Raw genomic sequence first — 21,919 nt, 5'->3', positions numbered from 1 at the left:
TGATAATGCCACACACTATAGGATTTTGTCACTCAGATTCTGGGAAAGTGTGTCCCCATATCACATTACATTCATTTTTTCAGTAGAATATTCTATATTTTACTTGATAAATGGCCTTACACAAGTAAGATAACTGAGTTTACAATCATGGTTTATCCTTTGAAATTAAATGGTTCTGCTCTTATAAATAACCAGGATTTCACCTGTATCAACAGGAATCTCCAACTGACTGAATGGTCATCTGCACAGAGTGTTGTCAGATTGATTTCTGCAAGATGTTGTTATTTTCTCTTCATGCCATTAACCCAAACAGCAGGACCCAGACTACCAACCTTAAGTTGCTAAAGTGGGTCAAACAAGGAAGCTGATTAAGATGCAACTACGCATAATTTGAACTGGAATATATGAATTAGGATTAGGACAAAGAATAAGTGTCCTTTTTTCAGTAAAAACATTTTTTTTTTCAATAGCAAAAAGAGCAAGAGTGACACTTGGTGGTCAGTATAAGGCATCACAAAGGACCTCACCATAGAAATATCCTCAGGGAACTTGTCCTGGAGTTTTGAAGGCAGGTGGGATCTCTGCTGTTCATAGGGAAACAAGACTCATGTATATAAGAATAGTATCACTCTTGCTCCAGTTAGATGCTGACTATCAGAAGTGACACCACACGGCTGCTATTGTGAATAAACAGAAGTCAGTGTCCAAAGAACATTTCAGAGGAAAAAAAAAAATTAGAGAACTGTTAAGATTCTGGGCAAAACCTCATGTGATAAATAACAACTGTAAATAAAGCAATCGTCACTTATTCTTACACTCTGAACTTATCATTCTTCCTGGGCTTAAATCAAAACCCCACTTATTAATATTTCTTAGCATAACCGAGTTATTTCCAAGGACTGTAACTATCTTCTTACCTTTTATCAGTTAAAGCCCAGACCAAAGAAAGAGCCTATTTTAAAGTATCTAATAAACACATAAATGTGGAAGTGAATGAACAAGGCCAAACCAATGGAAACCAGAATGGTTTAAGAAAATATCACAACAACTGATGGAGAACAGAAGTAAACAACTTCTAAAACACAGCTTTCCAGGAGCAACAGAGAACAAGAATTTCCAAGGGATACCACAAAGGGCTACATTCCATCTTCACCCTCTGGAAATAGAAATGGAAAATGTGTTCTAGTGAGTGTGCCGGTGTTTATGCCTCAAGCGACCATTTAGCATGCAGTCTCTGGCCGTGGTTTTCAACTTGGCTACGCATTAGATCCACCAGAACAGATTTTAAAATCTTTTCATCCAGGCTACAATACACATCACTTAATCAGAATTTCTGAGGTTGGGATCTAAATATGAGACTTGTTTAAAGGTCCCCAGTCGACTCAATTGTGCAGCCATGGTTGAGAACCACCGCATAAAGGGAGAATAAGAAAGGTGTTCTCAAACATTTTGGTTTCAAGATTTTCCCATATTTAAAAAAAAAATTTTTTGACCCTGCAGTGTGGCTTGCAGGAGCTTAGGTTCCCTGATGAGGGACCAAACCCCAGGCCCACAGCAGCGAAAGCACTGAATCCTGCCCACTGAAGCACCAGGGCATTCCCAAGATCTTTCCACATTCTTAAAGATTACGGAGGACTCCAAAGAGCTTCTGTTTAGATGAGTTCTATTTATTGATATTTTTATTAAAACTGAAATTTAAAAAAATTTACCTATTAATTCATTTAAAATAATAATAATAAATTCATGTTAGCATAAATAACATATATTATGAAAAAACTGTATTTTCTCAAATCAAAATATTTAGTGGGAAGAGTAGTACCTTTTTACAATTTTGCAAATTTATGTAATGTCTGACCTAGGAGACTTATAGATGCCATGTCTGCTTCTGCCTTCATTCTATTTTAATATTCTATTTTGATAGAAGTTGATGAAGAAAACCTGGTCTCCCTCAGATACATAGTTGGAAAAGGAATAAGTATTTTAATTAATACTTTTTCAGACAACTGTGGATCTTCTTCTTTGATACTACGTTAAAACTGAACAAATGATAATTTCTTAAAGGATGGCTACAATGTGGAAACTGAACCCACATCAATGAGCTTTTTGTACTTGTTACATTAAAATCCTTTGGTAAATTTTAACATTTGAATTGATCTTTTACCCAGGCATGAGTTAGCAAAATTATTCTATATTCATTGGGAAAACACTGGTTCATGAATTACCCAGATCTTTTAAATATTGACACATTTCATTATATATTATCAAAAAGTTGATTTACTTAAATAATACCATTCTGGATATGGACTATTTTAGGGCAGCCACGCATGAGGATTGTGTTTCTTAGACTTCCAACATCTGTATATACTCAGGACACTGTCGGTGAACACAGAGATCATAAATTTTTGGAAACGCTTAAAACAAAATGGTAAATTCATTATACTGTTTAAAAATTAAAAACGTGAATGTCTTTCAAAATTCTTTTAGGGGATATTTGGTAAATTTTACCATTTGCATTGATCTTTTACCCAGGCATGAGGTAAAATTGGTGGAGATGGTGACTGCAGCCATAAAATAAATTAAAAGACTGTTGCTCCTTGGAAGAAAAGCTATGACCAACATAGACAGCATATTAAAAAGTAGAGATATTACTTTGCCGACAAGAGTCTGTCTAGTCAAAGCTATGGTTTTTCCAGTAGTCATGTACAGATGCGAGATTTGGACCATAAAGGAAGCTGAGTGCTAAAGAACAGATGCTTTTCAACAGTGGTGTTGGAGAAGACTGTTGAGAGTCCCTTGGACTGCAAGGAGATCCAATCAGTCCATCCTAAATGAAGTCAGTCCTGAATATTTGTTGGAAGGACTGATGCTAAAGCTGAAACTCCAATACTTTGGCCACCTGATGCAAAGAACTGACTCACTGGAAAAGACCCTGATGCTGGGAAAGATTGAAGGTGGGAGGAGAAGGGGACGACAAAGCATGAGATGGTTGGATGGCATCAGCAACTCGATGGACATGAGCTTGAGCAAGTTCTGGGAGCTGGTGATGGACAACTTGTTGTAGCCTCATGTGCTGCAGTCCATGGGGTCGCAAAGAGTTGGACATGACTTAGTGACTGAACTGAACTGAGGTAAAGTTTGGAGGCCACCGAGTTGGCGTATTTCTAAACCTTGCTGTTCTCCTTTCCAATTTTCCAGTTTAAGGCTTTATAATAAAGCGCAAGTTTTGTGTGGATTTGGGGCATTTTGTTTTCATTTGAGAGCACAAGATCTGTGTGGGATCTACAGAGAGTGGAACTCTGCTCACTGGAAAGTTTCTGATTGTCCAGGCAGAGAACTCTGAGTTAACTATTTCAGCTAGGTCTTTACTCACATATACTACTAAAGACAGAGTAGAAAACCACAATTCATACACAAAAAGGAATAACAGTGATTTTTAAAAGCCTATTCTGGGCTCAAAGCAAAGGACTCCCAGTCCTTTAAACTCTAGCACTGGCAAGACAAGTCTCTTTTCTTTAGTCTTTATGATGGAAACATAAGTATTTATAACTAGAAATAATCAGAATAATAAAATTTTAAAGGAATTTTACTAAAAGGTCAGTCTTTATTACCATAACAATTTCAGAAAATATGGATTAATAATTGACTTTCAACACAAAGAGGGCCTAAATACTTTGTCTATTTTATTCAGCTTTATCTTGACCTTCATTAGTACCTAGGGACAGGCAGTCTTTGTGGTACCAGATCTATGGGCCTTGTATACGGGAATGGGACTTCTTAGGATCAGTGTCACATAATGGTTGTTTGTCTGGTCATCTGAGAGGTTAGAAATTCACCACCAGAAATTAAATTAAGTATTTTAGACCCATAAGCATTGGTCAGCCAGTATCATGGATGTGTTCTATCCCTGCCTTCAAGTTCTCTGGGATGCGAAAAGGGATGGGAGAGGGTAGGGTAAGAGAGTGGAGTAAAAGGGAAAGTTCAGTTTCTCCAAGGCCTTGGGTAGCCTGGATATATAGGTAGAAATAGAGGGGACCGCCAGTGAGCCCAACAGCAGTCAGGAACTGTTTTCAGTTTACTTTGAATCCATATTACTGAGCACACAGACTGGTGCAGAGTCAGGGTTTCATCAACAGTGTTTATTTCTAACATTCCTCAGCTCTACGTGTCACAGGCCAAGTGTGCCATTCCAGATCTTCAGAGCTGTTGTAGGTCAAACTCTTAAATAATTGTTTGTGGGCATTTAAGAACTGCTTGAGAAATTTTTCCAGAGTAGAATTATTAGCCTTTGAGATTTACTCAAGAGTAATGATAATTTGTCTTAAATCTTTAATGTGGCATAATAAAACAAATACAAACACAAGTTAAAAATGGAAATGAACTATCTAGAGATGAATGGAATCTCCTTCTCAAAAGATATTTCATATTGGAACAATATAGAAGCTCCCTGAGTTAGAGTAAAGAGGAATTCTGCGTATGGACGGTAATAATAGCTACCAATTATTGCTATTGCTATAATTGGTACTTGTCCAGTACTGTGCTATATCTGTATAATAATCCCATAAATATTCACATCCCCTTTCATTGGGGAACAAATAAGGTTTGAGAGGCTAAATTACCTGGCCATGGTCAGAGAACTGGTAAATGGTAGAGCAAAAATTCAAACCCAGATGTTAACCGAGATAGGTTCCAGGAGCATCTCCAGCTCTGAGATTCAGTGATTGTTTGCCAGTCTCCCAGGAGCCACAAGAATGGCTTGCCCATAAATGGATTGTGAGGCAATGAAGAAAGCTGGAATGAACTGCGTGGGTGGTAGCTGTGTGCAGCTGAGTCGTACACAGTTCCGTGTGAGATTTTCCTGTGCTGTGGAACTCCAGCAACTTTTCCTGTGGGGATCACTATCTGATTAAGCACATTGGTAGGCTTCCTACTGTTCAGCAATTCACTAAAAGCAAGTATAATATAGATGAGCCATGCTTGGTTAAGTCCATCTATAATTTAAGATCAGCCCAATTTGACCCAAAGTTTTTCTACTATTCAGTTGCCAGTTTAAAAAATAACTTCTGGGACAAGGTCAAGAGCAGTGCAAAGCATTTTTCCACGTGAAGAAGTGCATGTGACACCTGGGATTTCAATTCTATTTGCAAATTGCTTTCCAAAGAAACCCACAGTTAACATGTTCAATATACATTTGATTTCACAAAGTCTTAGATTGTAATTGTCACAGTTTTCTCTGCCTCCATCTATTTCTTTAAACCAATGAGATTCAGCTCCCCGAAAGTAGCTATTATTGCCCTGTGACCCAAAATTCATCATTTAAAAATGTACAAATACTTCTTTATAATCATAAGATAGCAAGATCTACAGAAAGTATCAGATCAACAAGTATTATTTAAATATAGATGGAAACTCCTAGCCAGATTCTGGCTGGTAGGAAAATATCAATTAGCAGATGACTAAATTGGAAGAATACACATTTGGTTTTCAAATAACTTGGCTACTGTAGTCTTGTTTTTACCCCATGGCAAGCCAGATCTAGCCAGTCATTCAAGAAACTGAAATTCTGAATTCAACTCGGGCCCTTTTGGGCCTCCTAGGTGGCTCAAGTGGGAAAGAATCCGCCTGCCGGTGCAGGAGACACAGGAGATGCAGGTTCGATCTCTGAGTCGGGTCGGGAAGATCCTGTGGAGGAGGAAATGGCACCCCACTCCAGTATTCTTGCCTGGGGAACCCCATGGACAGAGGAGTCTGGCAGGTTACAGTTCCTGGGGTCAGAAAGAGCTGGATATGACTGAGCATACACACACACACACACACACACAGGACCTTTTAAAAAAAACAACTAAAACAGGAAGTACACATTTTTTTAAAGAACACAGTGTATACATATCTGTTGTCCTTTGTTTCCTAGTCTTGATGGCAGCAGTGAGGATCATGCATGAGAATGTCTAGTTTTGTGCATGAAATTTATCCCAGAAAATTGGTCTAAAATTTACCAGCTTTGGTACATGACTCCACAGCACTGCTCTAAAGCATTATCATTTCCTACCCATGTGACCATAGAAAAATCACTTAATCTATTAAATGAAGTCTTTATATTACTGCAGGCAGTTGCCATCAGAATCCTTCAGAATAATATATATGAAACACTTAACACCAGTACTGGTACAGAGTAAATGCTCAATAATGTATAATATTAACATATATCATTAGACTTCAGAGAAAACTAACATTATTCTGTAAATTCACAACAGTAGTCATGAGTCAAACAGATCTTCTTTCAAATCTAAATTCTACTACTTACTAGTGGTTTGACTTTGAGACTGTTATTTAATCTCTCTGAATCTCACTTTTAAAATTCCAACTGATCTTTCTGAGGAATTGGGCTCTTTTTTTTTTTAAACATATTAGGAAGCATCCTATAGAAGAAATATATGCTTAAATTATGCTACTTCTCAAAATTATGTCTCTTCTATGACCAAGGAAGGGAAGTACATGAAGGGGAGGGGAGGTGATGTGAGAACACCATTCAGATGTAGAGCCTAAGGGTTGTATTGTCTTCAGATAATATTTAAAAACAATAATTCAACTATAATTGTTATATTAAAAATTGGTATATTAAAAAATAATAATTCAAGTTGGATTTATACAAGGCAGAGGAACCAGAGACCAAATTGCCAACATCCACTGAATCATAGAAAAAGCAAGGTAATTCCAGAAAAACATCTACTTCTGCTTCATTGACTACGCTAGAGCCTTTGACTGTGTGGATCACCACAAACTGTGGAATCTTTGCAAAGAGATGAGAATACCAGACCACCTTGCATACCTCCTGCGAAATCTGTGTGCAAGTCAAGAAGCAACAGTTAGAACCGAACACAGAACAAGAGACTGGTTCAGAATTGGGAAAGGAGTACGTCAAGGCTGTATATTGTCACCCTGCTTATTTAACTTATATGCAGATTACCTCATGAGAAACGCTGGGCTGGAGGAAGCACAAGCTGGAATCAAGATTGCCAGGAGAAACATCAATAACTTCAGATATGCAGATGACACCATCCTTATGGCAGAAAGTGAAGAGGAACTAAAGAGCCTCTTGATGAGGGTGAAAGAGGAGAGTGAAAAAGTTGGCTTAAAACTCAACATTCAAAAAACTACAATCATGGCATCTGGTCCCATCACGTCATGGCAAATCGATGGGGAAACAATGGAAACAGTGACAGACTTCATTTTCTTGGAGTCCAAAATCACTGCAGATGGTGACTGTGCCATGAAATTAAAAGATGCTTGCTCCTTGGAAGAAAAACTATGACAAACCTAGACAGCATTATTAAAAAGCAGAGACATTACTTTGCTGAAAAAGGTCTGTCTATTCAAAGTGATGGTTTTTCCAAGAGTCAAGTATGGATGTGAGAGTTGGACCATAAAGAAGGCTGAGCACTAAAGAATTAACGCCTTCAAACTGTGGTGCTAGGAAAGACTCTTGAGGGTCCCTTGGACAGCAGGATCAAACCAGTCAATCCTAAAGGAAATCAATCGTGAATACTCACTGGAACGACTGATGCTGAAACTAGAGCTCCAATAGTTTGGCCACCTGATAAGAAGAGCTGACTCATTGAAAAAGCCCTTATGTATGGGAAAGGGTGAGGGTAGGAGGAGAAGGGGGCGACAGAGAATGAGATGGTTGGATGGCATCATCAACTCAATAGACATGAGTTTGAGCAAACTCTGGGGGATAGTGAAAGACAGAGAAGCCTGGCATGCTGCAGTCCACGGAGTTGCAAAGAGTCGGATATGACTGAGCAACTGAACAACAACAAAGGTAGAGCTTTCCTCATTTTTGTGCTCAAGGGGATTTCCCAGCCCATTCATCAGCAGAGAAGGTCCTCAGGGGTTAACAGAGGGAGGGGGCACCGGCCCATAATATGTCCTGCTAACCTCCCAGAAACTCTTGCCCTGGAATCCATCTTGGCTGAAAGATGCACATATATATCAAGGAGCTCCCTGAATCTGACCAAATATAGGCATGAGCATATGCTCATGTACTTTATCTGCTTCACAATCTCGTCTCCTTGTTGAATTCTTTCTTCAAAGAAGACAAGGACCAAGGTCGTGCTTCAGGCTACCACATCTCTCACCCTCTGGCCCTGAGATCAAAATTTTGTCTTCTTTTTCCATCACTATGGTTAGATATGGGGTACAAATGAGCCATCAGATTTCAGTCTTTTAAGGATTTTATCATTCCAAGTTTTAAGTTTGTCTTTATGGGAACAGGTCTATTTTATTTGATTAATATATTAGTATTTCCTACTCTTTTGTGTTTAATATCATGCCATGTGTTATATGTGAAAGCAGATTTTAAGTTGACTGCTGAAATACTACTATTTCTTCATCCAAAGACATTTTATTTGTACAGACTTTATTGAGCATTTTATACTAGAATGAAGACATTAGAGACATGATGAGTCACAGCTTAACTAGACTGTCACCAAGAATCAGTCTGAGACAGTTAGTACTCTCAGACAACCAGTCAAGCAGTTAATGACTGAGAAAATCCCCTAGTTAATTTGTCAGCTGAAGTCTCAGTGGTTAGGAGCTTCATAAAGAACATGACTCGCATCCTACTCTACAAACTGTCATCTAAAAACCCCGGAAATGGCTAACAGGTAGAAATTCTCTCCCTCCCTTCTGGAATTACTGCTTCCTATGAAAAAGAATATTCCTGTCGATGCCTAGCCATGCTCCAGGGACAAGACTGATGAAAAACAGGTGTAGAAAGACCAACAGCTTGCAGCCTGCTATGGTCCCAGGGAGCCCAATGCTGTGAGGAAGGACATTACTGTCATTTTGGCCAGGGACCCATGCCAGAGAGTGTAAATGAAAACATGTCTCATGCAGAATTGACGTTTTGGACTATTCTTACTGAACTCAAAATACCAGAGTCAGAAACACAATTTGGGCAAAAAATCATTTCTAGGAAGTTAGCATGTTTATGGGTCACATTAATTCAGAGAACAGTAAGGGATCTTCCCAAGACCTTCTGAGAGCAACATGCCTCTGATGTAAGGGAGGCAGAAGTTATCCATGCCCACTAGAAACAGGAACATTCCCTCATTGCTTGGAAGTCCTCAAGTCCTGGAGTCTGTACTCCTGCCTACAAATATTGAAGCTGCTTCAACTTCAATATATGAAGAGCAGAGGAAAGTATGGACCAACAACGGAGGGACAGACAGCAAATGACTGAATATAAAATAATTTTTATATTCACAACCAGAACAAAGAAGAAAATGGGCATGGGAATGACAAAATGCTAAAATTCATCTATTATATAATCCGAATTCTGTATACTTCTTCTAAAGCTATTTTCTTAATGTGCCAGTTTTCTGGGGAAGCTGTCTGGGAAATTTGATCAGATAGTTACATCGCTATCCTAGCTTCTCAGAAAGTAGGTTTGAAAGTAGGTCTGAAAGTTTCTCGTCCAGTAACTTCATCTTAGGAAAACTAAAATCAGAGTAGTAAGATGTTTTCCCCAAGGTTGTAAGTTAAATTAGAAGTAAAGCTGAGACTAGATGAGGTCTTGACTCCCTGTGCAATGACACTTTTTCTCTTCTGTGTATGTGACAAGGGACAATGAAATATCCTGCCCTCAAGTCTCAAACCAGTCATTCTGGTTACAAGGCTACACTGATGTTTTCCTATGAAGGTTTCCTTGGGACAAAATTGGGAAACAGCATTTTCTTCTTCCCTATGGACGGTTTGTTATAAAGGTCTGCCCTGTAGCCCCTGATTCTCCAGGAGTTCTCATGCTAACCTTCTATCGTAAGTTTCCCCCTTGGGCAACTCCCTAAGCCTGCTCACAATCCATCTCTCTAAAACTAAAATTTATCGGTCCTGTGCACTCTTGCCTGGAAAATCCCATGGGCGGAGGAGCCCAGTAGGCTGCAGTCCATGGGGTCGCTAGGAGTCGGACACGACTGAGCGCCTTCGCTTTCACTTTTCACTTTCATGCATTGGAGAAGGAAATGGCAACCCACTCCAGTGTTCTTGCCTGGAGAATCCCAGGGACGGGGGAGCCTGGTGGCCTGCCTTCTATGGGGTCGCACAGAGTCGGACACGACTGAAGCGACTTAGCAGCAGCAGCAGTGCCCTATTCTCTCAAAGAAACTGAAGTCGCTCATTTGTGTCCAACTCTTTGTGACGCTATGGACTGTAGTCCACCAGGCTTCTCCATCCATGGGATTTTCCAAGCAAGAATATGAAAGTGGGTTGCCATTCCTTCTCCAGGGGATCTTCATGACCCAGGGATCGAAGCCAGGTCTCCGGCATTGCAGGAAGACTCTTTACATTCTCAGCCACCCCCTATTCTCAAAGTCTCAGCAAACACGTGGCTGAAAATCTGTTGAATCTACCTATATACATGAGGTTTCTTAACCTATGTCCACTTTGCTGACTCTCCAGATTAACTGGCACGGTCCATTCCCGCTTGTGCCCTTAGCATGCTGAGGACTTCCAGCTAGCTTACTAACATATGCAAGCATGTGTGGTGTGTGTTTTACAGTAGGGTGTGTGTGCATATATGTGTGTGTGCACAATATTTTTTTTTTTTTAGAATTTCTATAAAATCTTTCTGGTTTCACAGTAGTGATATTAACAAAAGCATGAACACAAAGTGAAACAGCTTATTTCTGTGTATTCCTACTTCCTCTTCACTAAAAGCTACCAAAAGTTAAAAGTGTTAGAGACTTAAAATTTGATTACTTTGTGATGGAACCCATAAACTCAGAAGGAAAGAAATTATAAAGGAGAGGAGACAAGTAAGAGGAATAGGGTCTTGCTGCCTATTTATCATCTTAACTAAGCGCATGCCCTATTTAGAGTTATTTTTCAATAATGCACCATGGTTTTTATATCTCCCTGGTTTTTTGACATTATTTCTGTTTTTACATTTGCTTTCATTTAATTTGCTACAAACATTTTTAATATGTTGAATTGCTCCCAACAGTTAATTTTTTATTAGAATGATGAAAATGTTCTATTTATACCTTTTATTTCAATTCTCCAGATTTTATAAGGCATAAAAACTTCCTTATTTCTTGAGGAAATATCTCCTTCCAAGTTAAGAGAATGTAGGCTATTATTCTGAGATAAGAAAAGTCAAGTTTTATTTCAGTAACAACAACACTGATCATGTTTATAATTCTGTCTACCTGAGCACAAAGCAAGTTAATCCTGCTCTTAGGATTATTGGCAGATTGGAAGAAAACACAAAAAACAGTCTCCTGAGAAGATATAACTTATTAAAGTGCTGTCTTAAGATCATTTAATAAATTTAGAACAAACTGCTTATCTTTGCCAAATCAACAGACCCAAGTAGCAACCTGAACACACCATATTACCTAGATTTTAAGAAATGCTCTCCTTAACCATATACACGTATTTTTAAATAAAAAATTTTAAAGTCATTTTAAATTTATAGAGGAGTCATAAATATTTATAGAGTTTTTGTATACCTTGAGTTCAGTTTCCCTTTGCCCTGATTCCAACATCTGACATTAGTATGGCACATTTGTCGTGACTAATAAGCCAATATTAATATACCATTTTTAACTAAAGTCCAGTCCTTATTCAGATTTCCATTTTTGTTTTTTGTTTAAACCACGCCACACAGCATGTGGGATCTTAATTCCCTGGCCAGGGATTGAACTCACACACCTGCATTGGAAGGGTGGAGTCTTAACCACTGGAGCACCAGGGAAGTTCCAGATTTCTATAGGTTTTACCTAATGGTCATGGTTCAGTTCCAGGACACTGTATAGAATACAGCTGAAATCATTAATCGACTCAGTATCAAAACTAAGACAACAATCTACATCCCCATATCCCAGTCAGGTCCCAGTTCAACTGCATAATGCAACTTCTTCCTTTTTCGAAGTTTGTCCTCAAGGCACAAGATAGCTACCAGATTTATACAAAGTTGGTAAAACATCAAGTCAATCCAGTGAATCAAAATTATCTACACTGGTTGTTTGCCTAAACAGCCTAATTAACCAAAATTGTTGTTTCAATAACAACTCATAGAAGTAGCTAGTAAAAGAGAACTGGCAAGCTGGGTCTTTCATGGGCTGAACAGAAAGTAAAGTACCTCAAGGACAGGAGATACTCACACTCTATCCTTTGGGACTTTGCACTTCCCCCTGAGCATCCAGTGTCTTCTTTTCCAATTCCAGATTGTTCTAGGTTCAATAAGTAATGTGTTTTTTTTTTTGCCTCTTTTGATTTTGTATTAGATGCTGCTGATCGAAAATAAAGTCTCCTTTGAGTGGGGTTATGCATTCCTTTAGTTTTTCCTATCACATCAGCTGAGATATCCTGCAGTCTGTGTGGAAACTGGGATATAAGTATGTGTGTGGCTTCTTTTCCTCTATGTTTTCCCCAGCAAAAAAATCACAGGGCTCATCCAGACTCCTGCTACAGCTGGGAAATGATTCTGGGCTAGCTGGCCATCTGAACTTGGGTGAACCAAGACAGGAACAGCAAAAAAAGAAACTTTACAAGTGGGCTATTCAAAGGACTTACCATGTTTTACCAAAATGCATTACAGAAATGCCCCCAAATCTTCAAATTTGATACTAAAATCCATGGGGGTGCAATCTGTAGACATAAAGAAGGTCCCTTGAGTAGTTTCAAATTTTAAAACTCTTTCATTTTATAGTCACTAGCTTATTACCAGAGCATCTTTTAGCTAAGTTTTGCAAACTATGCTAACCTCTCATCCTACTCTAAGTAATCCACAGCCTTTACTGATCCTGCTAGAATGTGTGACTAATTACTTTAAGACCTTACGCTCAAGAGCCAGACTCCCAAGGCAGGTTTCCCCAGGTTTCTGTTTGGCTAACCTTTAAATTGCATATAAATGAAAGTGAAAGTGAAGTTGCTCAGTCGTGTCCGACTCTCTGTGACCCCGTGGACTGTAGCCTACCAGGCTCCTCCGTCCGTGGGGTTCTCCAGGCAAGAATACTGGAGTGGGTTGCCATTTCCTTCTCCAGGGGATCTTCCCGACCCAGGGATCAAACCCAGGTCTCCCACATTGCAGGCAGATACTTTACCCTCTGAGCCACCAGGGAAGCCCCTGTATATAAATACCCCGGCATAAAACTGGTATCTGGATTTCCCAGACCAGTATTTCTCAACATGTGGTCCACAGGTCAACTATGTCACAATCTCCAGATGTTACTTAAAATGAAGATTCCAGGGTTACAGACAAACTGTGGCATTGGGATCTCCCCTGAGGGTGGAGGAGGACAGAAAACTCACTTTTAAATAAGACTATAGTGAAAATGAGTATACTATCCAAAGCAATCTATAGATTCAATGCAATCCCTATCAAGCTACCATCAGTACTTTTCACAGAACTAGAACAAATAATTTCACAATTTGTATGGAAATGTAAAAAACCTCGAATAGCCAAAGCAATCTTCAGAAAGAAGAATGGAACTGGAGGAATCAACCTGCCTGACTTCAGGCTCTACTACAAAGCCACAGTCATCAAGACAGCATGGTACTGGCACAAAGATAGAAATATAGATCAATGGAACAAAATAGAAAGCCCAGAGATAAATCCATGTACCTATGGACACCTTATCTTTGACAAAGGAGGCAAGAATATACAATGGAGAAAAGACAATCTCTTTAACAAGTGGTGCTGGGAAAACTGGTCAACCACTTGTAAAAGAATGAAACTAGAACACTTTCTAACACCACACACAAAAATAAACTCAAAATGGATTAAAGATCTAAACCTAAGACCAGAAACTATAAAACTCCTAGAGGAAAACATAGGCAAAACACTCTCCGACATAAATCACAGCAGGATCCTCCATGACCCACCTCCCAGAATATTGGAAATAAAAGCAAAAATAAACAAATGGGACCTAATTAAAATTAAAAGCTTTTGCACAACAAAGGAAACTATAAGCAAGGTGAAAAGACAGCCTTCAGAATGGGAGAAAATAATAGCAAACGAAGCAACAGACAAACAATTAATCTCAAAAATATACAAGCAACTCCTCCAGCTGAATTCCAGGAAAATAAACGACCCAATCAAAAAATGCGCCAAAGAACTAAACAGGCATTTCTCCAAAGAAGACATACAGATGGCTAACAAACACATGAAAAGATGCTCAACATCACTCATTATTAGAGAAATGCAAATCAAAACCACAATGAGGTACCATTTCACACCAGTCAGAATGGCTGCTATCCAAAAGTCTACAAGCAATAAATGCTGGAGAGGGTATGGAGAAAAGGGAACCCTCTTACACTGTTGGTGGAAATGCAAACTAGTACAGCCACTATGGAGAACAGTGTGGAGATTCCTTAAAAAACTGGGAATAGAACTGCCATATGACCCAGCAATCCCACTGCTGGGCATACACACGGAGGAAACCAGAATTGAAAGAGACACGTGTACCCCAATGTTCATCGCAGCACTATTTGTAATAGCCAGGAATGGAAGCAACCTAAATGTCCATCGGCAGATGAATGGATAAGGAAGTTGTGGTACATATACACAGTGGAATATTACTCAGCCATTAAAGAAAATACATTTGAATCAGTTCTGTTGAGATGGCTAAAACTGGAGCCCATTATACAGAGTGAAGTAAGCCAGAAAGAAAAACACCAATACAGTATACTAATGCATATATATGGAATTTGAAAAATGATAATGATAACCCTATATGTGAGACAGAATAAGAGACACAGATGCATAGAACAGTCTTATGGACTCTGAGGGAGAAGGTGAGGGTGGGACGTTCTGAGAGAATAGCATCGAAACATGTATATTATCATATGTGAAACAGAACACCATTCCAGGTTCAATGCATGAGACAAATGCTCAGGGCTGGGGCAATGGGATGACCCAGAGGGATGGGATGGGGAGGGAGGTGGGAGGAGGGTTCAGGATGGGGAACACATGTAAACCCATGGCTGATTCATGTCAATGTATGGCAAAAACCACTACAATATTGTAAAGTAATTAGCCCCCAACTAAAATAAATAAATTTATTTAAAAAAAAAATAAATAAGACTATAAGCCATTGTGATAATTAACATTTATATATGAGAGCGTGTATATATATATGTGTGTGTGTGATGTGTGTGTGTGTATAATCAAGGACAAGATATTTTGACTGTGGGATGGGAATTCTGGATATATATTTTCAGAAAGGATTTCAGGCTTAGGTCATGCTGACCTGAATCTCTGACCTTCAAGGTCTAATGTATCTGGCACTAAAACTCCTTTGTTGTTTTTGTTATTCAGTCTCCCAGGGATGTCTGACTCTTTGCGACCCCATGGGCGTTGAGATAAGCACCATCTGAGAAGTGTGACCTGAAGAATGAGGTTGACAAATGCTTTGGGAATAGGGAATGAGACGCACAAGAGCCTAAAGAAATGGAAAGGAGGTCAGTGAAGCAAGAACCCTGGTAACCAAAGGAGAGAGGACTGGGAGACAAGTTGTGATAATTAAGAATGTAAGGCAAGAAGATGGCTATATAATGTTTGTAGTCATACTAGTGTATTATCTAAGAAGATGCCTAAGAATACTCTGACTCTTGGGGGTTGTAACTCACTATTTACCATTGATTAAAGTCAGGGATTTTATATCTCTGTAAAGGTATATATTAATTTACAAGAAATCAATAAACTAATTTTTTCCTGGTAGAGCAAATAATCCCAAAGGCCAAGATTTTATTTCTCTGTAGTATTTGACCCATGTTATATCTAACTCAATATTACTACTCCAGCTTCCTTTGCTTTTAATTTTTCCATTGATTCTTGATACATTTGTGCCTTATATCCTTCTCTAAACCAACTTTTTTATCTTACAGTTTTCCTCATTAATGGATTACATAAGTGTTTGAAAATTACACTTTTGCAGTTGCAGAGATGGGCAAGAGCTGCTCATCTGTGACCTTGTAAGCCTTGAAATGCCTGCTGGGTGCCTTTTAGAGAATGGATATGCAGAGGAATGGCAGTAACAGAGAGGCTGTTAGAAGCCTACTGCAGTAGAGCAAGCAAGAGATGATGTCAGCCAGAAGAGGGGGATTCTGTGGAGACAGAAAGAAATAGAAAAGTTGAGAATAAACTTTCAACCAGCTATTTAGTGAGACTGATTTAATAGGATTCACGGTAGTAGATAAGATTTGATATGTGAACAGCATGGTGAAAGAGGGGAAATGTCAAGAAACAATTCTATCAGATCATGAAAATATTAGGAGGAAAACCCAGAGTATAAGACCATTTTGTAGGACATAAAACAACACACCTTTATAAGATGATACATAAGGTTCTTGCTCTTTTCAATCAGTCCTACATGAAACAATGCTCAGACAAATTGATATAATAAAAGGAAAATATAAACTAAATTTATAAAAATTTAACTTTGTAAAGAGTAGAAAGAGCATGCCTATTAAAGTTCAGTGTTAAAGTTAAAAAAAAGTAGACTTAAGTAGACATTATTAACACGAGCAGGAAAAAAAATTAGGCCTCCAGAGAATATGTAATAAAAAACTCTTCATAGACTGGGAAGAAGTTTAGATAAGTAAGAAATCTATTATACTCAATATGTTTAGGAAATGTATGAATATGAGACTCAGCATTTTATCCCAGCCATGATTTTCAGAAATAAATTTATGACAGAATTGTAGGATTTTCAATTTACCTACCAAACTGCTAGGAAATTTTATTTTATATGATTCATAAAATCTTCACATCACTTTTCCAAAATTTATTTACTTTTCACTTGAGTTTCAATACAATCAAGTGATTTTCTTTGATAGTCATTTCTTTTATCTTAAGCAATCAATCTGGTGTTTTTCATTCTACCACTTTAGTTTTACACTAGTACATTTTCTGATAGCAAAGCCATAGGTTGTTAAGAGAGACTACTAAACTAACTTTCCATGTTAGAGCTATAACAAAAGAGAAAGTATTGTCATCAGTAAGTTTTGCCATTAAAAGCATGCATGCACTCGAATACCTGGAATTGGGCTTACAAATGAGAAGTCCTTGTTCAAATTAAGCTGCCATGCATCATGTGTCAAAGTTAAAATAAACAATTGCAAATTACTAAGACAGAATAAAGATATTCTGTCATTTTGGTACATGTAGTGGGGAAAGTATGAAAGCAAAAGAGATCATATATCAACAATATCACTGTTGTATAGTTATTGAACCTTCATAAGCAGGAATTCTCAAGTGATTACTCAGTGCTGAAGGTCTGGACTTATTACATAAAGTATCTATAAAAGCCAAGATGATGAAGGATAAGCAACTTCTGTGTGATTAATAGGTACAGGAGTACAAAACAAAGGAGATTAAAAAAGCCAGTGGGTTTTATTGATAGAGTCAACCTCAACTCTCAACAAGGCAAAATACTCATTTAATCAGCAACCCAGTAAGTTGCTTAGAAAAATACTTCTCTGCCCCAGGTGAAAAACTAGCATGAGCTTGTAGATGATAGCACATTTAGCAAATTCATTCATGACGTTCAATAAGAAATATTTTCTTGATTAAAATAAATTATTTGTCGAAAGCAACTAAATCAAGATTGCCCTTTAATGGAGAAACAGGGTCTTATCTCATCTAGAAAACCTCTTGAGTTCAGTTGAAAAAATATACTGAAGCTGCTATGGATTCAATTAAGTACGAGCTGCATAGACAATGCTAATCCAAGTAATTCCTCCTGTTCGTTGTTCTGTGTGTGTGTGTGTCTGCCTTAGGGCAGCCAGATTTAGCAAGTAAAAATATAGAATACCCAAAATTTATCTGAAATTTGAATTTCAGATAAAAACAGATGAAATGTATTATGTGTAAAATTATCTATTGTTTATCTGAAATTCAAATTTAACTAGGTTTCTTATACTTTGGCAACTAGCATACCTATGTATGTATGTCTCTGTGTATGCAGTTGTCTTGTTATAACTACTGTTTTTCAACACAAGAACAGCTAATATTTACATAGATCATATCCTTAGAACTACAGAGTTTAGAGCAGGAAGATCCATAGACATAATATAGTTTAATAATTTTATTCTATAGTTAAGCAAACTGAGATACAAACAAATTAAATGATTTGTCAAGATCCCATGGCTAGTTAATATTCAGAGAAAGAACTAGAATACAGTTGTCCTGGATCCCATTTCTTTCTAACACTATATATTTTCTCTCTTAAGTCTGAACTACTAATTGGTTTTTCAGCAACAAATTTGGGCCAGACTGATGACTTCATTAAGACAGATACACCTGTTTATGCATCATTTTGTTTTCTGCATATGGGATATAATATATACAAACACATACATAGCTGCAAGGAGAGTTTCAAGGCAACGCATCATATAGAAAGAACATCTGTTGCTGGAGGCTTCCCAGAATCCATGCCTCCTTTAAATATTAGCACCCCAGATTCATTTTGGGAAAGGACCCTAGCTCACTGAATACAGTCTGATAGAGCTATTGATTAGAACACCTTTCCCAGTCATTAAGTGAGCATATGACCCACTCAACAAGCTAAGCCAGTTGACAGTTTTCATTCCCAGACCCCTTCTAGACTTCAGTTTTAATTTTGAGGCAAGTAGCCAAAGGATGATTCTTCCAACCCTACCCCACCTAGACAATGAGATGGTTTCAGGTCATTTGTTACAGTGGAAATGATGAAGCAAGACAATGGAGCAGTTCTTACTTCCAAGACTTTTTAAAGCTAATTAGTTCCTTCTGTATAAAGCCATGTTCTTCAGCTCTTTCATAGTCTTCCAGTAAGTTACCTGTTTAGCTAGTCGAAGCAGAATTGGCTTCTGGCTTCTATTGCTTTCAACCAAGGAACTGTGATTAAGAAACAATATATGTACATTTCAAAAAGAAATTGAATTGTACTGTTGATATGCAAAGAACTTTAAGCATCATAGGCAATCCAACAACTGAGAGATGCAAAAGAAAGAATACTGAGTCACTGAAAAACTTAAAATAATAAATGTATATATTATATTCTATATATTTTATTTGAGTGATTATAAAATTAATATAAAAATGTTCAGTTGCACAAAGTCAAAATCAAACTGTTACATAGATTATTAATAAACTTTCAAAAATCTAAATGTAAAAATTGAAACTATAAAGATTATAGAACAAACATGGGAGAAAATTGTTTTTACCTTGAGTTAGACCAAGATTTCTTGAAAAGTCACAAAAAGCATAAACCATACAAAGAAAATAGTGATTAACTGGTCCTCACCAAAACTGCAAATTTTGCTCTTTAAAAAATATTGTTCAGGAAGTGGAAAGACAAGCCACAAACTACAGACTGGGAGTAAAGATTTGTAAAAAAAGTATATACACATATACATATGTATATATACGTGTGTGTGCATTAGCACGTGCACCCAGTCGCTAAGTCATGTCCAACTCTTTGTGATCCCCAGGGCTGTAGTCCACCAGATTTCTTTGTCCATAGGATTCTCCAGGCAAGAATACTGGTATGGGTTGCTATTTCCTCCTCCAGGGGACCTTCCCAACCCAGGGATCGAACTTGTGTCTGTTGTGTCTCCTGCATTAGTAGGCAGATTCTTTACCAGGGGCTCAGATGGTAAAGAATCTGCCTGCAATGCCAGAGACCTGGGTTCGATTCCTTGGGTCAGGAAGATCCCCTGGAGGAGGGCATGGTAACCCACTCCAGTATTCTTGCCTGGAGAATCTCCACGGACAGAGGAGCCCAGAGTTGGACATGACTGAAGTGACTAAGCAGCATATATATATGTTTAAAACTTGTAGCCACAATATTTAACAAAAACTCTCAAAACTAAAAAAATAACAAAAACGAGAGAAGATTTGAACAGACACTTCACCAAAGAAAACACACATATGCAAGTAAGCATATGAAAATATGTTCAACATCACTAATTATTAGAGAAAGACAAACTAAAAACACAATGGAAAAAAATTTCACAACCAAAAGGAACCTAAGGATTTATGACAACTTAATACAATTTGTTATTCTACACAGCACCCTAGAATCTGGGAAAGAGTCCAGGAAAATCTAAATAAAGGGATAATAAATAAATTAATTAATCTAAATAAGGAAATCTGCATGAAGTATGGACTTTGGTTAATGATAATATATTCAATATAGATTCATTATTGTAGCAAATGTGCTATACTAGTATAAGATATTATTAATAGGAGAAACTGGGTGTACAGTATATGGAAACTTCCTGTATTTCAGTAAATCAAAATTTTTCAGTCATTCCAAAGCTGCTCTAAAAAATTAAGCCTATTAAACACACACACACAACTATTAGAATGGTTAAAATTAAAAGAGTGACTATAGCAAGTGTTGATGAAGACGTTGAGTTATCAGCACTCTTATATACTACAGGCAGGGATGTAAAATAGTTTGAAAAAGCAAATACCTAACTTAAAAATATAAACTTGTAACCAGAATATATTTTTTAAAACTCTTACAATGCGTCAGTAAGAAGACAACAACTAAAACATGAACAGAAGATCTGAACAAATACTTTACCAAAGTAAGTATACAAATGCCAATAAGTATATGAAAAATAATGAACATCATTACCCATTAGGAAAACACAAATTAATAACCACAACAAAATATCACTACATTGCTAAAATGGCTAAATTTTTAAAAGAACTATAATGCCAATCACTGGTAAGGGTACAGAGCAGCTAGAATTCTCATCTAGTGTTGGTAGAAGTACAAAATAGGATAATAGTATAACCTCTTTGGAAAAGAGATTGCTAATTTCACATGAGGATGAATATACATTTACCATATGACTCAACAACTCCTCTTGTGGGTATTTATCCAAGAGAAATGAAAACATATGTCCATACAAAGACTTCTATGTGAATGCTTACAGCAGCTTGGTTCTAATAGTTGGAATCAAGAAACAATCCAAATGTGTAACAACAAATACATGAACTAAATGGATAAACAAACTGTAGTATACCATACAATGGAATTTTACTCTCAAATTAACGTTTGAAATATTGATACATGCAAAAATACAGATGAATCTCATGACTATTATGCTAAGTAAAAGAAGCTGGACAGTAAAAGTGATATACTATATGCTTTCTCTATGTGACATTCTGGAAAAACCAAAACCATAGGGATGGAAATCATACCAATGATTACCAGAGGCTGAAGGACAGAAGAGGAGACTGACTGCAAAGAGGTCACTTTCTGTGTTGATGAAAACGTTACATATTTTGATTACAGTGGTGGTTATACATTTGACAAAACTCACCAAACCAGTCAAATGAGAAGAACAAATTTTATTTTATGTGAAGAATACCACTGCTGCTGCTGCTAAGTCGCTTCAGTCGTGCTCGACTCTGTGTGACCACATAGACAGCAGCCCACCAGGCTCCACCGTCCCTGGGATTCTCCAGGCAAGAACACTGGAGTGGGTTGCCATTTCCTTCTCCAACGCGTGAAAGTGAAAAGTGAAAGTGAAGTCGCTCAGTCGTGTCCGACTCTTAGCGACCCCATGGACTGCAGCCTACCAGGCTCCTCTGTCCATGGGATTTTCCAGGCAAGAGTACTGGAGTGGGTTGCCATGGCCTTCTCTGGAAGAATACCACTAAATACCTTTTAAAAATTGAGGCAAACAGAAAAAAAAAAAAAAAAAAAACCAGTTCCCAGAGAGATATTAAAAGGAGTGATATATGTCAATGCAAACATAGAGGCTTTCCCAAGGTACTAAAACTGAATGATTAGTGGTAAAGGAGAGAAGCAATGATGTACGCAGAGTGTTTCAAGTAGAGAGTGAAGTATGTACAGAGGATTGATGGTAGCAAGAAATATGGTACACCCTGATCTGGGAAAATGACAGTAAGCTA

At 37.7% G+C, this 21,919-nt stretch overlaps 1 long non-coding RNA gene across 2 annotated transcripts in view; it reads right to left on the bottom strand.

Moving 5' to 3' along the window:
- LOC145512140 (uncharacterized) overlaps window positions 1–21,919 on the bottom strand; it is a 182,269-nt gene that overhangs the window by 5,915 nt on the left and 154,435 nt on the right. Inside the window, exon 1 of one of the 2 annotated variants that reach the window (XR_014058327.1) lies at window positions 4,617–4,689. The exons of the other annotated variant lie outside the window; for it this stretch is intronic. This is a non-coding gene — a long non-coding RNA (uncharacterized LOC145512140). Of the gene's footprint in view, window positions 1–4,616; window positions 4,690–21,919 lie in introns of those variants that run through there. 2 annotated transcript variants of the gene reach the window in all.

The sequence above is a fragment of the Giraffa tippelskirchi genome, chromosome 7, assembly GCF_054371585.1.
Source record: "Giraffa tippelskirchi isolate mGirTip1 chromosome 7, T2T-mGirTip1v1.2.pri, whole genome shotgun sequence".
NCBI classification, from domain to species: Eukaryota; Metazoa; Chordata; class Mammalia; order Artiodactyla; family Giraffidae; genus Giraffa; species Giraffa tippelskirchi.
The sequence above is the reverse complement of the archived record's forward strand: the minus strand, read 5'-3'. Positions and strand labels throughout refer to the sequence as shown.